At 38.2% G+C, this 19,171-nt stretch overlaps 1 long non-coding RNA gene and 1 pseudogene across 1 annotated transcript; both read left to right on the top strand.

The window, feature by feature from the left end:
- The window catches only part of LOC131394240 (adhesion G protein-coupled receptor E1-like), a 737,363-nt pseudogene that overhangs the window by 426,371 nt on the left and 291,821 nt on the right, over positions 1-19,171 (top strand).
- Positions 16,484-17,928, top strand: LOC131394505 (uncharacterized). Its single transcript, XR_009216162.1, has 3 exons — positions 16,484-16,817; positions 17,201-17,324; positions 17,888-17,928. It is a non-coding gene; the product is annotated as an uncharacterized LOC131394505 (long non-coding RNA).

A 19,171-nucleotide genomic window follows, 5' to 3' on the forward strand; every position in this document is an offset into this window, starting at 1 on the left:
CTTTGGGTCTTTCTAGTGACCCAGCAAGTCCCAGGTCCTGCTGTTGCCCAACCTGGAGGGGCTCCACAAAGTCCTTTGACTTATCATCATGAGGTTGAGGGGTAGGAGTGTGCTAGTGTTCAGAGGAGTGGGGCCAGGGAGGGGCACCATATATCTCAAAACGTTACCTGAGGCAGAGGCTCTCCTACTATTTTTCAGTTGAACTAGAGGTTTAACTTCCTGTTGGTTCCAAGTCAGGTCATCAGGGGAGCACAGAGGGCTGCACCATAAGTGAACCGAGGCATGCACCGGAGGTGGTCTGAGATCAGCACTGAAAATGGAACACAGGCTTCCGAGTCGGAAGTGGAACATGGCTCCCATCAGGGTTAATTGTGGGGTGAGTGGCACCATCTGAGTTGGAGAATGTGCATGTGCCAGTGGTGGCAGGCAGCTGGTGTAGTGGGCTGGATGTAAGCAAGGAGAGGAGGGAATCTTTGAGGCCAGGGAACCACCAGGCTGTACTTTGAACTGGTCTGAGGGCCCAATCCTGGTACGGTAAGATGAAAAATGAGACCAGACTTTGTGAATTTTTGTTTGGCTGATTGAGCCAAAATCTCTCTTGGAATGGACTGGTAGGTGGAGCTGGGACTAAGACAGGTCCCTACATATTGTCAGAAAATAGAAGATGAATGGCAAGACAGTGAAAAGGGGATGGAGAATGGAAGATGCACAAGCAAATAGGGAGGAGGAAAAAAGGGTTCCAAGAGACCAGACTAACCGATTGTCACTTGTCATTTCACTACAGTTTTGACAACAGAAGCAACAGCTATTTCTTCAGAGTGAGGAACTCGGACGGCAGTTTAGTTATGTGGGAATAGTCTTGAAGCTACTTTTTACAGAGCATTTTATCTGCGATTGAGAAAAAGTTCACAATATTCTTATCATTAGTAAAGACTGGGGAAGGGTGACGGAAATTGTGAGAGTTCCACTCCCCCCACCAAAACACACATACATTCTATTTGGTGCTTCCACTGCATAGAAAATACCTTCAGGTATAACTGGTCACACGCATCATGAAACTGTATTGGCAAACCCAGTTTCACAGATTTTTGTTATAGTGGTCATAGGAATGGATGGATTGGGTTATTTTTCTGTGCCTTGTTTTCATGATATCAGCCACTAGTGCGTTTGTATTTGGCAATTTGTCCTGTCCAAGTGCCTTTCTCTTTCTACCTCCATCCCATCTTTTGGATTCTATGTGACCCTTACTTGTTCTTATCTATCCAGAGCAATTACACATCATACTCAATGGTGAAAGTTTGAAAGGTTTTCCTCTAAGATCAGGAACAACATGAGGGTGCCCACTCTCACCACTCCTATTCAACATCATACTGAACATTCTAGCCAGAATAATCAGGCAAGAAAAAGAAAAGAAAAGAAATCAGAATAGGAAAAGAAAAATTGTTTCTATTTGCAGACGATATAATCTTACATATAGAATATCCCAAAAACTCCATCAAAAAACAGATTTAATCAACAAATTCGGTAAAGTTGCAGGATACAAAATCAACATGATAATCAGTACCATTTCTGTACACTACACATTTCTCTGCCACGTTTCTGCCTTTTGGTGGGACACAATTCAACCTATAACAATAGCCTTGCCCCAAGTCAGAGGAGGTGGTTTTGAGTGTGCGAGGCCATAAGTTTATGTGATGGTTGCAAAACCTGGAACTCCCTCCCTCAGCCATAGTGTCATTTATGTTTGTGTGTATTGGATGCATCTTGCAGTTCCCAAGTCAGTAGTCATGTAACCCCTTAATTTTATACCTTAATATATTTCATTTAGTCCAGTATGTCCAAAGTATTATGATATCAGCATGTAATCAACACAAAAATTATTAATGAGATGTTCTCATTTTTTTATACAAAGTCTTTGAAATCCATTGTGTATTTTACGCTCACAGCTCCTCACCATTTGGGCTGCCCACAGTGTAAGTGCTCAGTAGTGACATGGTGCCAATCACTACCAGATTGGAAAAAAAATTAATTAATAGATTTTTTTTTAGTGCAGTTTTAGGTTTATAGAAAAATTGTATTGAAAGTACAGAGAGTTCCCATATACTTCCACCTCCCTACACATACAGTTTCCTCTGTTAGTAGCATCTTGCATTAGTGTGGTATATTTTCTATAACTGATAACATTATTAACTAAAGTCCATAGTTTACGGTAGGGTTCACTCTTTCTGTTGTACATTCTTTGGGTTTTGACAAATGTATCCCGTGCCGACTATTACAGTGTCATACCGACTAATTGTTTTGCTGTCATAAAAATCCCCTGTGCTCCAGGACCATATAGATCTACAGATGTGACCCTTGTCATTGATGTTTGAGGTGGTGGGGAATATAGGGGTGCTTTCCAGCTAGTATCTTCTGCTTTAGGGTGAGAAAATAAAGGAATTTCCCACATAGTACCTTGTTCTCACCACAGCATAAATAATAGAGGAAACCACTGTTGAAGGGGTGGAAGTAGATCATCACAACGTATTGATCCCTGGGATTAACACGGTTAAAAGAACTGAGGAAGAGGAAAGGACATCAATTTTTAAGAATCAAAAATTTAGCTTTATTTCTGCATTGATCTTGAGCTATAGATTTGGAATTTTCTGAATTCAGCCTGACTATGCTTCCCCAGGCAGGGACACAGGGGTATGTGGCTGTTTCTGCACACATGGTTGGTGTGCAGCTCTGCATGGGTCACACACAGAATGCTCTGTGGCTGCCCTGGGCCTTGGGTGTGTGAGGCTGTCCCCTATTTTTGACTTTGAAGAGCATGATGCTGGAATGTTCTTGTCTGAGCCCTGACTGGCATGGGCCCTCTCTGACCCTTTCCCCTTACACCTGAAATTGGCTCCTCTGATGCAGGTCCTTTGCGTCATCACAAATGGTGTTGACGCAGATGGCTTGTTGACATGGGCTTGGGACCTAATATGCCCAAGAGGAGGTGGTCCCTGGGGCCTTGCTATCCATGGACATGAATGAGATCATAGCACCTGGGGCTGGAGAGGATGATCTTCAAACATGTTTTCCAACTTGTGTTTTTCACCTGGACACAGGACCTCAGATGCAGAGCCCCAGAGCAGAAAGGGGTCTGGACGTCTCCAGGGGAGAGGAAGAGACTTTGCTGAAAGGAGTTGGTGGGGCATTAGAGTTGCTTCTCCGGTCCACGTCATGTATATGTGTGTATAGATACGTGATATATGTATGTACCTGGTTAGGCTGCAGGTCCCACCTCCGCTTCTCCCACCCCACACTTCACACAGACTCAGAGATTTGCAGACACTTCTAAGATATTCCTTTTGACTTTTATCTTCCTGTTCCTGCAGTTTCCTCGCTTTGTGTGCAGTTTGGCTGATCCCAACTGCTTCTTGAGAATGAAACCCAGTGTATACAAGGATGGAGACATGGTTGTTGGTGCATTTTTCCCCGTTTATACATTTTTCTCATGTAGTGGGTTCAATAAGCCTAGCAAGGATGTCATTTTCCAGCAGTGAGTGCCTCTTTATTTATTTATTTTCTGCTTTATTAGTATGATGAATGATGCCTAGGGGATCTGTGGATGGATAGACCAAGGTGCTCTGTATTAGCTGTCCTGTCCTTCCCCCCTGCACCCCCACCTCCCCAAAACTGTTCATAATTAATTTTGTCTCTTCCCACTGACTTTGTTGTTTCTTTCAAAGTGGGGAAGAGACTTTTTAGGTTTTATGCTTTTCTTCCTTTTAATTTCCCATTTTCAGGGCTGGAAGCTTAGTGAGACAGCATTCTCCCCCGACGTACTCCACCGTCTCTGCCCCCTTCCTGCCTTGGCTGCCACAGCCTTGGCTCAAGTGATGTCCCTTAGAAACACAATCCATTGGCAGGAGTTCAATGCAAAGAAGCTACAGAAAAGTGTCCCTTCCACAAAGTGAAGGGTCTGCTAATGTCTCTTTGGTCATGCATATAATTCCTACTGTCACTACAGGGAGGCCCCTGCTATCTCTGCCCCACCTGCATGGACAGACTTCTTCCTGTGGACATCCAGTTAATCTTTGAAACCTCTTCATATTGTTATTTCACAGTGGGGTGTCCCATGCCTCCCAGAGCTGCAAGCCAGGCTGAGAGCAACAGATCAATAATCTGTGAGATGTAACCCCCACAATCTGATTCTGACTCCCTCGGGCACTTGCACGACCTCCGTTTTTGGATCTTGCCAATGTCAGTTCTGCATCCTAAGGTCTAATGAATCGATTGAGGAGGCAGAATTTCAGGGGATTCCAGCAGAGGGCCTGTGCTCGTGTGAGGAGAGGGGATTTCTCTGAAGACAGTGACTGCTGACGTCCCCAGGAGAGGCTGGAGGCTCCGCTTTTGCTGCAGTAGCTGCACACATTGGGGAGCGTCACGGCAGGTTCAGGAATCGGGGCTGCTTCTCTGCTCTGGAAGGCGTCCGCCCCTATCTTGTGTTCTTTTTATCTCTAAATGTTTCTCCGCTTATCTTTTTATTCTTTAATGCTTCCCACATTTACCTATTTTTTTTAATTCTATAATTTCCCATTATGTACTTGCTGCCTTGTTGTCAATGTGTTTAAGGTCCACACGGTCGTTCTGAGGGACACTGCTGATTGCTGTTTCTTAGCCAGTGTCAGGGCTGCAGGATCTGGGGCTGTTGAGTCAGGGAAGCTCTGATCTGATCTCCTGGGGGCAGAAGGCAAGTTCAACTCACATGTCCCCACAGCTTCAGGCACCCGGATGGTGGATGGAGAGTGTTTCTCGCTGCAGGATGAGAGGCGAAATGGTGTTCTTCTTGTCCTCTGCTCTCCACTCACCCCAGCTCAGAGGACCTTGTCCCCGGGCAGGTCGGCTCTCTCCAGACATGTGCACTGGAGACTCTGTCTATGTTAAAAGAACATACTTGCAGTTACAGGAGGTTTTCATGTCCAAGCGGACTTTTCCACTAGGCACAGGGGAACCAGTGCCCACAAGGCTTTAGGGGCCCAGGAGAATGTTTTAATTTCATCTAAAATCAGAAGAAAAAAATACTTTAAGGACAAAGAAAAGTCTTTTAATATACAAGATTAAGATATTTGTCTTTATAACAACACAGTCATAAGATATGTTTTTAGTATTTTTGAGAAAGAACCTCACAAAGGCAAAAGTGTCTCAGGCCCAAGAAAATCATAATGTGGTCCTCATCATACATTTTATTGTTCTGCTTATAAATATGAACACATTACAAAATTGGAGTTATCTGTCCCCATTCTTCTTTAACCTATTTTTACATAAAATATCATAAATATGTTTCTATATGAGTAAATATCTACTTATCCTTGACTAATGACTGTGCTTAAGTAATGATCCTATGGCCCTTAACCAAAGATAATTATTTTGCCTATAATGTATTTGTTATATCCTCGAGGCTAGCATAATATTAATCTAACAGAAATTTGGGGGTTTTTATTTGGTTTCTAATATTTGTTACCATACGTAGGAACATAATGGGCAAACTCATAGACACATATTCTCACTCTACTCTGATTCAGTTCTTAGGAGTAAAATGACCAAGTGCAACATTAGGTATATTTTAAAGGCCTTTTAGATATATTGCCAAAAAACTTTCCACATATGTACTACTTGATATTTCCATAAGCGTGAAGGGAAGTATGTATTTCCTTCATGGTTTTCTTTTAATACTTGGCCAATTTGATGTGTGAAAATAGTATCTCATTGATTATATTTGTATTTCCCTTGTTAATGTTGGATCGCTCATTTTTATGTGTTTGTTGCTCAATAAGAATATATTCTTTGATGAGTTACCTTCTATGGCTTTTGCCATTTTTCTATTCAACTGTAGGCCTTTTCATTTTTAAAGAACATTTTACATATTGAGGACAAAATGATTTGGTTGTTAACTATTCTGAAAATATGTTACCATGTTGTTGCTTGTTTTAAATATTTTTCTGTATGGCGTGTTTAAAATAGAAAAGAACATGAACTTTCATGTAGAGTAAACTCTAATCATCTTTTGGCTTATTTTTCCTGCCTTTTTGCCATGCCTTCGCAATCTACAATTTTATGTAGATATCTGTTAATTCTAGTACTTTATTTTTCTTTATAAATTTGTTAGACTGTGCAATTTATTTACCTCAGATGTGAGGTAGATTAACTCAGTTTTATATTCCACAATGGTTTATCTTCACCATTAATTGAATAATTCATTATCTCTACTGATTTTCAATACAGCTATGTGATGCATGAAATATTTATATTTACACAGAGTCATCTCTCTATCATCTGGTCTGTCCTGTTGATATATCTATATCTTCCAGTGCTCTTACCACTGTGCTTTAAGATATGAAGTAAGTTAATAAGTGTAATGATTGTTTCTGGAAAAACACATTCTTCCCTTAATATTCTGAACTATTTTCACTAGTTTCCTGAACTTCTCATGCTTCCAGAAAATGTCTATAGTAATTTTGCCATTACCTCAAAAAAATTTCCCTCCAAATTTTAATTTGAATTGTATTATTCTGATAGCACTTTTTCGAGACTGTTGACATCACACAATATTGTTTAAATGCTTTTACATTTTCTAGTAGAGATTTATAATTTTGTCCACAACTGCCATTACAATTTTTCATGTCTATTGCTGTATTATAAATAGGTTATGCAAATGCTTTTGTGTTATTAATGTTATATTGAAAAGCTGCTGACAGTTGCATATTTATTTAGTACTTGGTTGGGGACTGTACTTCTCCCTGGGTTATAAGACCTTTTTGCCAGTTATTTTATTGCATTGTCTAATAAGTTAGGAATTCAATTAAGATGCTCAAGGGGCCAGCCCCATGGCTTAGCAGTTAAGTGCGCGTGCTGCACTACTGACGGCCAGGGTTTGGATCCACTGGCGGCCGGGGTTCCGATCCCGGGCGCGCACTGACTCACTGCTTCTCGGGCCATGCTGAGGCGGCGTCCCACATACAGCAACTAGAAGGATGTGCAACTATGGCATACAACTATCTACTGGGGCTTTGAGGAAAAAAAAAGGAGGAAGATTCGCCATAGATGTTAGCTCAGAGCCCGTCTTCCTCAGCAAAAAGAGGAGGATTAGCATGGATGTTAGCTCAGGGCTGATCTTCCTCGAAAAAAAAAAAAGATGCTCAATAATCCTGGTTCTAATGGAAATTATTGTATTTTCCTGGTTTTAATGGACATGCACTTTAAAGCATCTTTGTCCCACAACTCCCAAGGGAGACGACACACTATATAGGCACCCATGGCTCAATGTGTCGGTACCTTCGTATCTGCTGGCGGGAGAATCCCAGGCTGTGCAGAGCACGCCCAGGTGGGGGGTGGTCCTCTGTGCCTGCCCCTCTTCCACTTGCAGTTGTGACTCGTCTTGGTTTTAAGCAAGGTCTAGATTTTGGCATGAGAGGGTGTTTTCTTCAGTTTTAGTTATTTAAAAAAAACATGTTAAGGAAGTGTCCTCCAAAAATAACATGTCCCATCAGAAATGGATGCTGAATTTCATCAAGTGCTTTATATACTTCAATGAGCATATTGTTTTCCTCCTGGCAGAAATGTGCAGACATTAAATATGAGGATATTAAAAGATTATGTAATTTTCTAATAGTCTATTGATGATTATTCCTTGCTCATAATTTCCTTTTGGTGCTGGTAACAGGCTCATGTTAACTTCATAAATAATGGAGATGTTTCTTCTTATTCTATATTCTGGAAGAGTTTCTAGTAGAGTAAACATCTTTCCTTAAGTTTTAGAAACAACTAATCTGTAAAGGCACCCAGCCCTGAGGTATATTAGGAATTTTATTTCTTAGAAACACTTGAAAGCATATGGCAGCATTTGTATAATTTTCTCTCCATTTCATCTTTGAGCGAGTTTGGGTAATTACATTTTCATTAAGAAAGCAACACTTGCACTGAGATCCCAAACGATATCTCCATGTGGAGATGCACAATATTCTCATGATGGTTGTAATATTTCCTCTGTGACTTTCCTCTTGATCCCATTTTCTCACCTAATGTCGTTGATGTTTGTCTTCCTCAAATTATTTTTCTCTATCACCCTTGTCTGAATGACGTCTGTTTTATTGATCTCTCCAAAGACTCAGATGGACTGAATAATTTTCTTCTGAAGTTCCTTTATGTTTGTTTATACTCTTATCTCTGCCTCAATCTCTTCTTCTAAATTCTTTTACATTTATTTTCTTTCTCTTTTCCTCTGGTTTTGAGTTGAGAGCTTAATTCGTATGCTTTTTTCCTTCATTTTTATTTACTATTCAAAAAATTTAAGGCTCAGATGTTTTCTCTCAGAACAGACATTTTTCTTCTCTTCTTCCTTTCTCTCTCCTGTCTCTCCTGGTCTCCTTGCTGCTTCTTTATAATCATTGGTTTGATTTCCTCTTTGACCAAAGTGTTATTCATAAGAGTGATTAGTGGCTTATAAATTGTGTGATTTGTTTATGATATGTTGGCAGTTAATGAGCATTTTTGTGTGCATGTTGTTTAATGAACTGGGTTTCAAATCTAGCTATTCATCTGATGAGCTACTGAGTCAGCATCTCTTCTGATGGCTTCAGGAATTGATTATGATGTAGAACTTGCTTGGTGGATGAGGATAGGACCTAATTTTATAATAATATGCTTTCACTGCTTTTAGAGTAAAAAATTTGAGATTTACATGTAGACACGTGTGTGTGTGTGTGTGTGTGCAAGAGCCACAAATATTTAATAATAAATCAAGATTAAAATATACATGATTCTTATATTGACATTTTGGACAAAGACTAAGAGAGTTATGTTGGATTCTCATACTGTGATTATTGTTTCAGTTTACTTCATATTTCTAAAATCTTTTTTTGTGTATATGATACTGTTATTGAGTATATGCTGTTGAATCTCTAATCGCATTTCTAGTCCTTAATACTTATTGCCTACAGAAATGTGTGTGTCAGTATATACATTCCTGTATAATAGTTTCATATTAATTGTGGCTTAACTTTTGTGAGCATTTCTATGGAATATCATTGAAAATCCCCTTTATTTCAGTATCTTTGTTCAATGTTAATTTCCAATATCTTCCTGGAATGACATAGAGTAACATTCAATATTGAAAAACTGATTTCAGTAACTTAAATACAGGATAACATATATGTATCTTTATCCTGTGGTTCTATTTTTAACTTTGTACTTGGCTTTTTTTCATTTTTCTTAGTTTCGTTCTATTTAAAATAATTTTCCTTATTAAACTGTTCTACACCAGGTTGGATATATATATATATCTTTTTTGAATTCTATTTCAGAATATGTTTAATTTAAAAAATAAGAGGAACTCAGAATCTGAAGTCTGACCTCGACTCCTCTATGTTAGATGAAAAATATAATAGTCTCTTACTTCTTTCCTTTCTCCCCAAATCCAGTTTATCTAGGTATAAATTGAGCTCTTTGGGTAATGTCAGCCTCATAAAATGAGTTAGAAAGCATCCCCAACTCTTCAATTTTTTGAAAGAGTTTGACAAGGATAGGAATGAAATCCCTTTTGAATGTTTGGTAGAATTCACCAGAGAAGCCATCTGGTCCTGGACTTTTGTTTTTTAGGATATTTTTGATTACTGTTTCAATCTCTTTACTTGTGATTGGTCTATTCCAATTCTCTATTTCTTCTTGATTTACTTTTGGGAGGTTGTATCTTTCTAGGAATTTATCCATTTCTTCTAGGTTATCCAATTCATTGACATATAGCTTTTCATAGTATTCTCTTGTAATTCTTTGTATTCCTGTGGTTTCTGTTGTAATTTCTCCTCTTTCATTTCTGATTGTATTGATTTGAGCCTTCTCTCTTTTTTTCTTAGTGAGTCTGGCTAAGGGTTTGTCAATTTTGCTTATCTTCTCAGAGAACCAATTCTTAGTTTCATTGATTCTTTCTATTGTTCTTTTAGTGTGTATTTCATTTATTTCTGCTCTGATTTTTATTATTTCCTTCCTTCTACTGACTTTGGACTCTGTTCTCCTTTTCCTAGTTCTTTTAGGTATAGTGTAAGGTTGTTTATTTGAGATTTTTCTTGTTTCTTAAGGTAGGCCTGTTTTGCTATAAACTCCTTCTTAGTACTGCTTTTGCTGCATCCTATAAGTTTTGGTACATTGTGTTTTCATTTTCTTTTTTTTCCAGGTTTTTTTTTATTTCTCCTTTGATTTCTTCATTGATCCAATAGTTGTTCAGAAGCATGTTGTTTAGTCTCCACATATTTGTGACATTTCCAGGTTTTTCCATGAATTTGATAAACAAACACATAGGTAAGGAGAACAGGTTCATGGTTACCAGAGGAGAAAGGGCGGGGCGATGGTGAAAGCATTAAAGAGGCACATATGTATGCTGACAGAGAAAAACTAGTCTATTGGTGATGAACAAAATGCAGTCTATACAGAAACTGAAATATAATAATATGCACCTGAAATATTCACAATGTTGTAAGCCAATATGACCTCAATAAAATAATTTACATTAACCAAAAGAATTCATAATTGTCATTAAAAAATTTGAGCTCTTTGTTCCAGATGGTATTAAATTTTGTGTGCCTCCGTTAAAGTAGTTTGTATTTTGCACTTTTTAAAACCACATTAACACAAAGTATTTGGACAAGTTTTACATCTTTTCCATGTTTGTTTCATTGGTATGGTGCTTTTTTTTCCCTAAACCAGTGGTCCTCAAACTTTATTATGTATCAGAATCATCTGGAGGGCTTGTTAAAACACAGAATGATTGCTGGAGCCCACTCCAGACATTCAGAATCAGTAGGCTTGGGGTGGGGCCCTCTGACTAGCATCTCCACCTTGTCAGTGGAATCCTCCCTCTTTTTTTCATTTCACAGGCTGTCAAATCTGTATCCTGGAGTGAAGTCTCACCCTACCCAATCCTTTTATTTTTCACAGGTGTTATGTCACAATAAACTTCTTGTACTCCTGACTCCATCTCAGCAGTTAGAGGACCCAACTGACACAATACATTCTTCATTTTTACTCAGAAATTGGGTGCTGTATTTTCAAGAAGGACACATCATCTGCAAAAAGTATAGTGTGGATGTCATTCTCTGCTATTTAGGGGTTTCAATTCGTTTTCATAACACCTACATGATTCTTCTTCCTCATTCTCAGCATTTCATGCTATGCTCCTATATTGGATACATATGGGGCATTTACAAATTCTGCACACTCTCCCTCCTTAAAATTTAATTGTTCATATCACACCTGAACTAAGTTGAACTAAATTAGGCCACATCATGGCTTGTCACATGACCGTCAGTGTATGTGATGTATGTGTGCACCTCACAGAAACTGAATGTTCCCTGGAGTGTGCCTCTCAATGATTCTTCTCCCAGTATTTGATTACATATGTTCTAAATGCACATTCCTAGTTTCAGTTAAATATACAAAAGCCATAGAAATATTACAGGTTGTAAAATTTTCTGTATCCTAACCTTATTTTGTGAAATAGCCTGTAAATTATTTCTACGCCACAAGCTCATCCATTTAATTTGAAAATTTATTTTCTTTTCAACTAAAAGAAAGAATTTATATTAAAAGAAATAAATGCAAAGGAGTATTCAAAAGAATGAATTCCTGGATTACGGAGGACTAGATACCATGCAGGGGTTTCCCTCCAATAACAACAAGATAGTTCCTAAAATATGATTTTAATTGCATTCCTGTGTTTTCTTGAAGTAAGAGAAACCTCAAAGGACAAAAGAAGAAATTACAAGCGCTTAAAAAATTTGGATATACCCAGTGATCAAAGGCCAATACCTTCCTGTAATGAAACGACTTGCATTTGAGTCACCAGCACCTTAAGAGAATAATCTGGGATCCCAGATTAGTTCTGAGTCACAGAAAATAAAATAAAGTCACTCAGCTTGGCGTCACCCAAAATGACTGGGAACATAAGTCAGAGACATTCTTCTCTGAAGGAAAGAATCCTACGCTAATATCTTATGTTCTCCACATATTAAAATCATATGAAAAAGAGCTCATAATAAAGTTCATCAAACACATAAGGAAACATATGATATTGTTGATTAATAGTCATCACAATATGACAAATAAAACTTAAAACAATAGATTTAGAACCCTATAACTTCAACTATCAGATTTACCAACTTCAAAATATAAAATAAATATGTATAAACAGTTTACAAAAAATGGAATCACAAAACAAAAATCAAACAGGGGACTCTAAAAAATGATCCTACATATTTGGCAAAGAACCTTATAGAATTTTTAGAGATGAATAATACATAACTGTTGAGATTTAAAATTCCATAGAGGAGTTATACAGAAGAAGGGAGAATAAAGAACTATGTTTGAATTCTGAAAGAAACATAGGATACACCACAGAAAGACAAGGAACTAGAAAATGTGTAAGATAAGTTATATGTGGAGGGGATAATGAGATTAAAGAAAAAGCAGAAATAAAATACTGTACAGCAAAAACAAGTAAGTCATAAGGGGACATCTGAGAGTTAAAGGGTCCATGAATTTCTCAGGGAATCAGTAATTGTGTCCACTTCAGACAGGGTGGACTGGTGATAAATAGAAATAGAGAATGCAACTCTCACTCTAATAAATAAGATACAATGAAATATGGAAAGCAAGTATAAATCAATACATTTTAAAGAGAAATAAAGTAAAAAAATTATGGAAAAATAAAATTATAGATAGTGGGAGCAAAAGAAGTATATAAAAATCACAAAAACTGTAAATGAAATAAAATTTCTAGTTAAATACAAATTGTCAAATTGGATGGGAAAGTAACAAATTTATCTAATCCTCTTTACAAGACGTGTGAAAACCAAAGAACATATGAAAAATTAGGAAGTCAGGATGTGGGAGAACATATAAAGATACACTGCACAAATACCATTCAAAATCAATCCAGAGTAGCTATAATAATATCAGATAAAATAGGTAAAGATAAAATGCATCATTAGGAATCAAGTAGTCAATTCACAGTGATATAAAAGTTCAACTCATCACAAAGATATGGTACTTGTGATCTTATACATTCTATCATGTTAAGATAATATAGCCTCAAATAGAAAAGCAAGGAGTGAGAAGAGGAGGGATAAGAAGAGGAGGAGAGGAAGAAGAAGAAAAAGACAGAGGAGGAAGTGCAGAAGAAGGAGGAGGAGGATGAGGAAAAAATAAAAAATTTCCCATTATAGTCAAGAATTTCAATTCTTTCTCAGACAAATAATAACATATATCTAATAATAGAATATTTGAAAACTATATTAGCGTGTCTGATCTATTGTACACACATAGATCCCTATACCCCAAAACTGAAGAATGTCTATTCTTCTCAAGCACACAGGGAGCATTAACAAGCAGTGAGCATGAGCTAGGCTGTTAATCAAGTCTCAACGTATAAAATATTTGGAATAAGTACAAGGGACTACTCTGTTTTATTCTTGATGGAATTACAGATCCCAGGCAATATAAATGCAAAGAATTTTCTCTGGCCTCGGAGATTTTCTGTGCACAAGTCTGTAGAAAAGATGAAGACGATAGAGGCTGTTTGGAATAGGTACTTCTAAAGATGTTAATTATTAATATTAACATTATTTTTATATTTTTAAAATAAGAAGTGGATAGTAATTTTTTAAACTTTGCAATGCTGTGTCTCTTACATGCCTGTGTTTCCAGTTTTCAGTCCTTCATACTTCTTCCAAATGTTTCTGGATTGTGATGATTCTTCCCTCTTCGGATCTCTGAAGTTTCACCTTCGTTTCCTGAGTTTTGATGGTGGCAGACACAGAAGTCTGACGGGGCAGAAGTTTAGGCAATTTGATTGCCAGCCTTCTGCTGCACCATTCTCAACCCACATATGTCATGCTTCTCTGCTTGTCCCACACCCTTGAGTTGGAGTTACCTTTCGTGCCCAGGGCTATCTCAAATCTCATGTTAATATTGTTGCTCTTCTATGAAGAATTTAATGATGTGCTCATATGAACAAGCATTTTGGTCCTGAACCAAAGAATCATTTACAAAACTCTCTCTGAATGTGATCTGCTTTTCTACTCATTGCACTTGCCTTCATAAAATTAACACTTTTGTCCATGTGTGTGGAATTCAGCAAGGACATTCCAGAGCCTAAGTTATGTTATTTGCTTTAGCTATAAATTATAAGGCTTCAGAAGAATCAAGATAGAGGCTTCTTGAGTCAACAAAATGAGTTGACTGGGCATTCCCCCTTAGTTAAGTCACTGCATTCACTTTGAAGAATAATGGTTTGAGACTTTTCCCTAAGGATCTCTATCACTCCATGCAGGTTTCAGTACAAGAACTACCAGTATGTTCTGGCCTTGGTTTTTGCCATTGAGGAGATCAACAAGAAGCCCCATTTTTTACCCAACTTGTCTCTGGGATTTGATGTCTATAATGCCCTGCCCAGCAAACAGAAGGCATTGGAGAGTTCCCCGATTTGGCTCACAGGGCTGGGCAAGGACATTCCTAATTACCACTGTAGGAGAGAGAGCAAGTCTGTAGCAGTCCTTACAGGAACAACAGGGGCAATTTCTGCCCAGATTGGAACACTGCTGACACTCTACAAATTTCCACAGCTAAGGATGGGCAGGATGTGGAGAGATGAAACCATGTGTCATTTGGTGCCATTCTCAGGTGCCTAAAAAGAATGAAAGGAGAAGACTGGGTTTATGCATCTCTCAAAGGATGTGATCTCAAAGGGTAAGTGTACAGAGTCTTGGTGAGGTGTGCACGTTTCCTTTGTTTGAAGTAGAGAGGAGGATGAAGGAGAAGGAGACAAGGGAATTTCCTGGAACTCTGAGTCTGATCAGTTATTTTATAGAAAGCTTCAGGGAGTGGTAGATGACTGGATAGTGAATTGAGTAAATTCCCCTTCTACCACTTCCAGGTGTTGCTGAATATTGTTTAAGACTGAGTGTGCTTTTTGCCAATCCTCTTCTTCATGTGGCTTCCAACTGTGTTTTCCCTTAAGCTTAGCTATGGTCCCTTTGATCCCATCTTGAATGATGATGACCAGTTTCTATGTGTCTATCAGATGGCCCCCAGGGACACATCTCTGGCCCTTGGCATGGTCTCTTTGTTGCTTCATTTCAGTTGGACCTGGGTGGGGCTGGTCATCTCAGAAGACAAGAAAAGTGTTCAATTTCTCTCAGGCTTGAGAGGAGAGATGGACAAGAATGGAATCTGTGCAGCCTTTGTACAAATGATCCCTGTCACTGGAAGTTTATATACCTCAAGGAACTTTCAATATCATTTGCAGATCAAGGAATCATCAGTGAAAGTGGTTATCGTTTATTGTGATGCTGACTCTCTAATAAGCTTGAGCTTTTCTAAATAGATGTTTTCAGAGATATGGAAAGCCTGGGTCACAACATCACAGTGAGATTTTACCACCAGTCCAAGAGCATTCATACTTGACTCATTGCATGGGACGCTCATTTTTTCACACCACCATGGTGAGATCCCTGGTTTTGAAACTTTTATCCAGACAGTTAACCCTTCCAAATATCCAGAAGGCATTTACCTTAATAAGTTTTGGGCCATCTCCTTTGATTGCAAGGTGTCTGAGTCTGACTGTAAAACATTCGAGAATTGTCCAACTAATCCCTCCTTGGGGAGGTTGCCTTGGCATCGTTTATACGTGGCCATGACAGAAGGGAGTTACAAAGTGTACGATGCTGTGTATGCTGTGGCCTGGACCCTTCATGAGATGCATCTCCAACAAGTAGAAATGCAACCAACGGGAAGTGGGGAAGGGCTGGTGATTTCTCCCTGACAGGCAATGTCTCTTCCATTTAATAGCATGTCCTTTAATAAATGTGACTTCCTGATGGGATTCCATAGTGCTCAAACCAAGTAGTTAGGATCCTTTCTCCAAAAGCACAGGAGGTTCTGTACTTGTTTCATTCTCCAGAAGGTAAATCTAGTCCTGGGTAGTAATGGTCATCAAGAAGAATGTGCTAGCTTCAAGGAGAAAGTGCTCTTTGAGTCAATATCAATGCTTTGTGTTACAAAGGATCCCAACATCCTGCCTGCCTAATGTTTTCAATAGGGCATATCCAGCCTTTTCTCATGAAACTCCTCAATGACAACAGGAAGCGAACTAGCCTATATGGAAAAGTATAGTAAATAATTTGCATAAAAGATATCATTTAATTCTGAAAACACTTTATGTATTTCTAAGTTCATTTTGCAGATTGATGCCCTGGGAAAATTCAGATAGTGAATGGGTGTGGATAGATTTGTCTCTGCAGTTGAGATTAGTCTGATTTCCACACCCACTAATTGTCTTGGTCTGCTTATCTTCAGGCATCTTCTCTTGAAACTAACTGATACTTTAGAAACATTATAATATTTTAGTTCTCCATATATTTTCATTTGTTTTGCTTCGTTGGATGCTTATAAGAAATTCATATTATGATCTGGAGTTATAGACAATGAAGGGTTTTCCGCCATTCAAGTTTTCCATCTTTGACACCAGGATACACTTCATCACAAGACGATTCATCTCTTTTCCCCATCTCTACACCACTTTCTGAGGAACATAGAATTTAACAATGCCACTGGTGACTCAGTGATTTTGGCTGAAGAAAGAAAATCAGATGCAGAGTATGCCATTCTCAACTTTGGGAATTTTCCAGAAGGTCTTGGACTTACAGTGAAAGTAGGAGAGTATTCTCCCACATGCTCCACGTGGTCAAGAATTGTCTTTATCTGAGGAGGTGATAGACTGGGCTGCGGGAATTCCTGAGGTGGGTTGGACTCAATCATAATGCTTTACACTATACATAAATAAGCAAAATCTTGTTTTGGGGGTTTTGTGTCCCCTCAGAGTTTCATAAATGGCCACATATGGGCATTTAACAACTGACTTCCAGCTTAATGAGTTTTATCAATTACCATTTATCCAGTGGACGGAAATAGAACACATTTATTCAACTATGTGTTTCTATTTGTATATTTGTATATTTTATACCATACAATAAACATGGCATCCAATCAATGAATTGGATTTAGGTATTTAAAAATCAAAAAAATCAAATTTGTTAAAGGTCCAATACTCTAAAACACTGTAGTTATTGGAAAATTAAGTAAATATCACAGCTTTTAGCAACAGATATCTGATTTTCTCCAGACTCTGCACTCTGTATGCAGTGAGAGTTGTGGTCCTGGATTTAGCGAGAGCCTCCAGTAGAGAAAGGCTGTCTGTTGTTCTGACGGAACTCTCTGCCCAGAGAATGAGATTTCCACTGACACAGGTGAGTGTATGCCTTACAGAGACATTCTCCACCTCTCCGTTATGTCTACCACTCACCCAAGGAATGGAGAGGTTCTGGATGAGGGCTGTCTGGTCAAAATGCTTCGTTTTTCCATTTAGTAAATGATAACAAACATTTTTAGGTTATATTACATGGGTAAATGTTATTAATATGTGTTTTATAAATTATATAACATTCTTAAAATTCTGATCTCTCCTGGTTATAAAACAATTATATGTCAGAAATAATCAAATTTCTTTGTCAATTGCCGTATTTAAGTCTTTTGTCATTTACCGACTGTTATCGTTTTACTCTGGTGCTTTTGCAAATGTTTCAGAGATTCCTGGAAAGGTCTTTGATACTTATTCTAGAATACATCTATCTGATAAACTTTCAGGTCATAAAACTGAACTGGGTAAGAAATTACAGAACTCTAACGGAGAAACTGATGGCTTCATGCAACTGCTAACAAAAGATCGAGATCAAGAGTTGATTGAGTTGACTCTCGTGGGTTCAGAAACTGGCTTCAACTATTAACCTTTGTTTTTCTTTTGTCTTCATAGAAATGCCTCTTTTTAGATACCTGATTTCTTGCTCATAGGCCTAACTTTAGGAGCCTACCTACATCACCACCTCCTGAAATTTATTTCATTCAGTCCATTTCTAGACTGACCTATTGCCAGAACTAAGAGACTGGTTGGTGTTCAGTGAGATGGAACAATCTACCAACTCAGCTTCTGGACTGTGAAACTTCTTGAAGTTTCAATGGCAGAAATGTAGGGGATCAAAATGTGACACCACAAAATGTGTCTCTTTGGTTTGATTATTTTTAAGAACAAAAGACTCAGAAACTTGGATCTTCCCCCCTACTCAGCAGGAAGTAGCTAGAGTGGTCATCACTCTATTCCCTTCAAGATTGAGGAATGTACAAAGAAAAGAGGGAATTGAAACAGCACATAAAACATTGAGCAGCAGAAATTAGTTTTGCTACCTTAACACAGGTTATTGATTAATAAAACCTTGCTCAATAACAAAGATGGCACTACACATATGCTAGGTGGGAACCCATAGCACCAGGATGACGCTGGAACCAAGCATCTTCAGAAATGTTGCCGCTGGAGCCCTTTACAAAGTGAGAAGTCCTTCAATAAGGAAAATCTGGCTTCCAGCAGCCCAAGTAGCTTGATTACCATAAATGGACTGACTCGAGGCAAGCCAATCAGCTTAGATGGGCCCAAATATAGCTTAGTAGCCCCTAACTCCCTTCATTTTATCTGTTTGGAACAGGGGAAGGATATTCTCTTGAATTCACTCGATCCTTCTGATGGGAAGTGACCCTATAAAAATTTGTCTACTCATAAACCTTTTTTTTTAAACACAAGAGGGATTCTATTCTACTCACTGAACCACACACTACTTTTTTCCCATGACACATGTATCTTGGAGGTCTTTTCATAAGAGCACATGAAAACATGTCTCATTTTAAAAATTTCACTGCATATTATTTATTACATTATGTTGATGAAAATAATAAGAATAATTAGAAGTTTTCACATATTGAGGTGTATGGCGAAACCATTCTGGGTTAAACCTGATTTGGCCTAAAACTTGTTTCTTCCCAGAGCAGCCTGACTTATGGCCCACCAAACATGCATTGTCCATCTGCGTCATTTACCCAAAGCAAAAAATGCACTTTTTAAAGATAGAGGTGAATGATTCCCTTCCTCTGATACCAATACCAGTACCTCTTTGAAGATAAGTTTTTCTTCCAAGAAAACCAAGGTCAAGTTGACCTGCTGTGTATCTGCTAAATTGCAGCAAAACCTCTCCTTATGAATTTGAGAAAA

Source organism: Diceros bicornis, chromosome 30, assembly GCF_020826845.1.
Source record: "Diceros bicornis minor isolate mBicDic1 chromosome 30, mDicBic1.mat.cur, whole genome shotgun sequence".
In the NCBI taxonomy this organism is placed as follows: domain Eukaryota; kingdom Metazoa; phylum Chordata; class Mammalia; order Perissodactyla; family Rhinocerotidae; genus Diceros; species Diceros bicornis.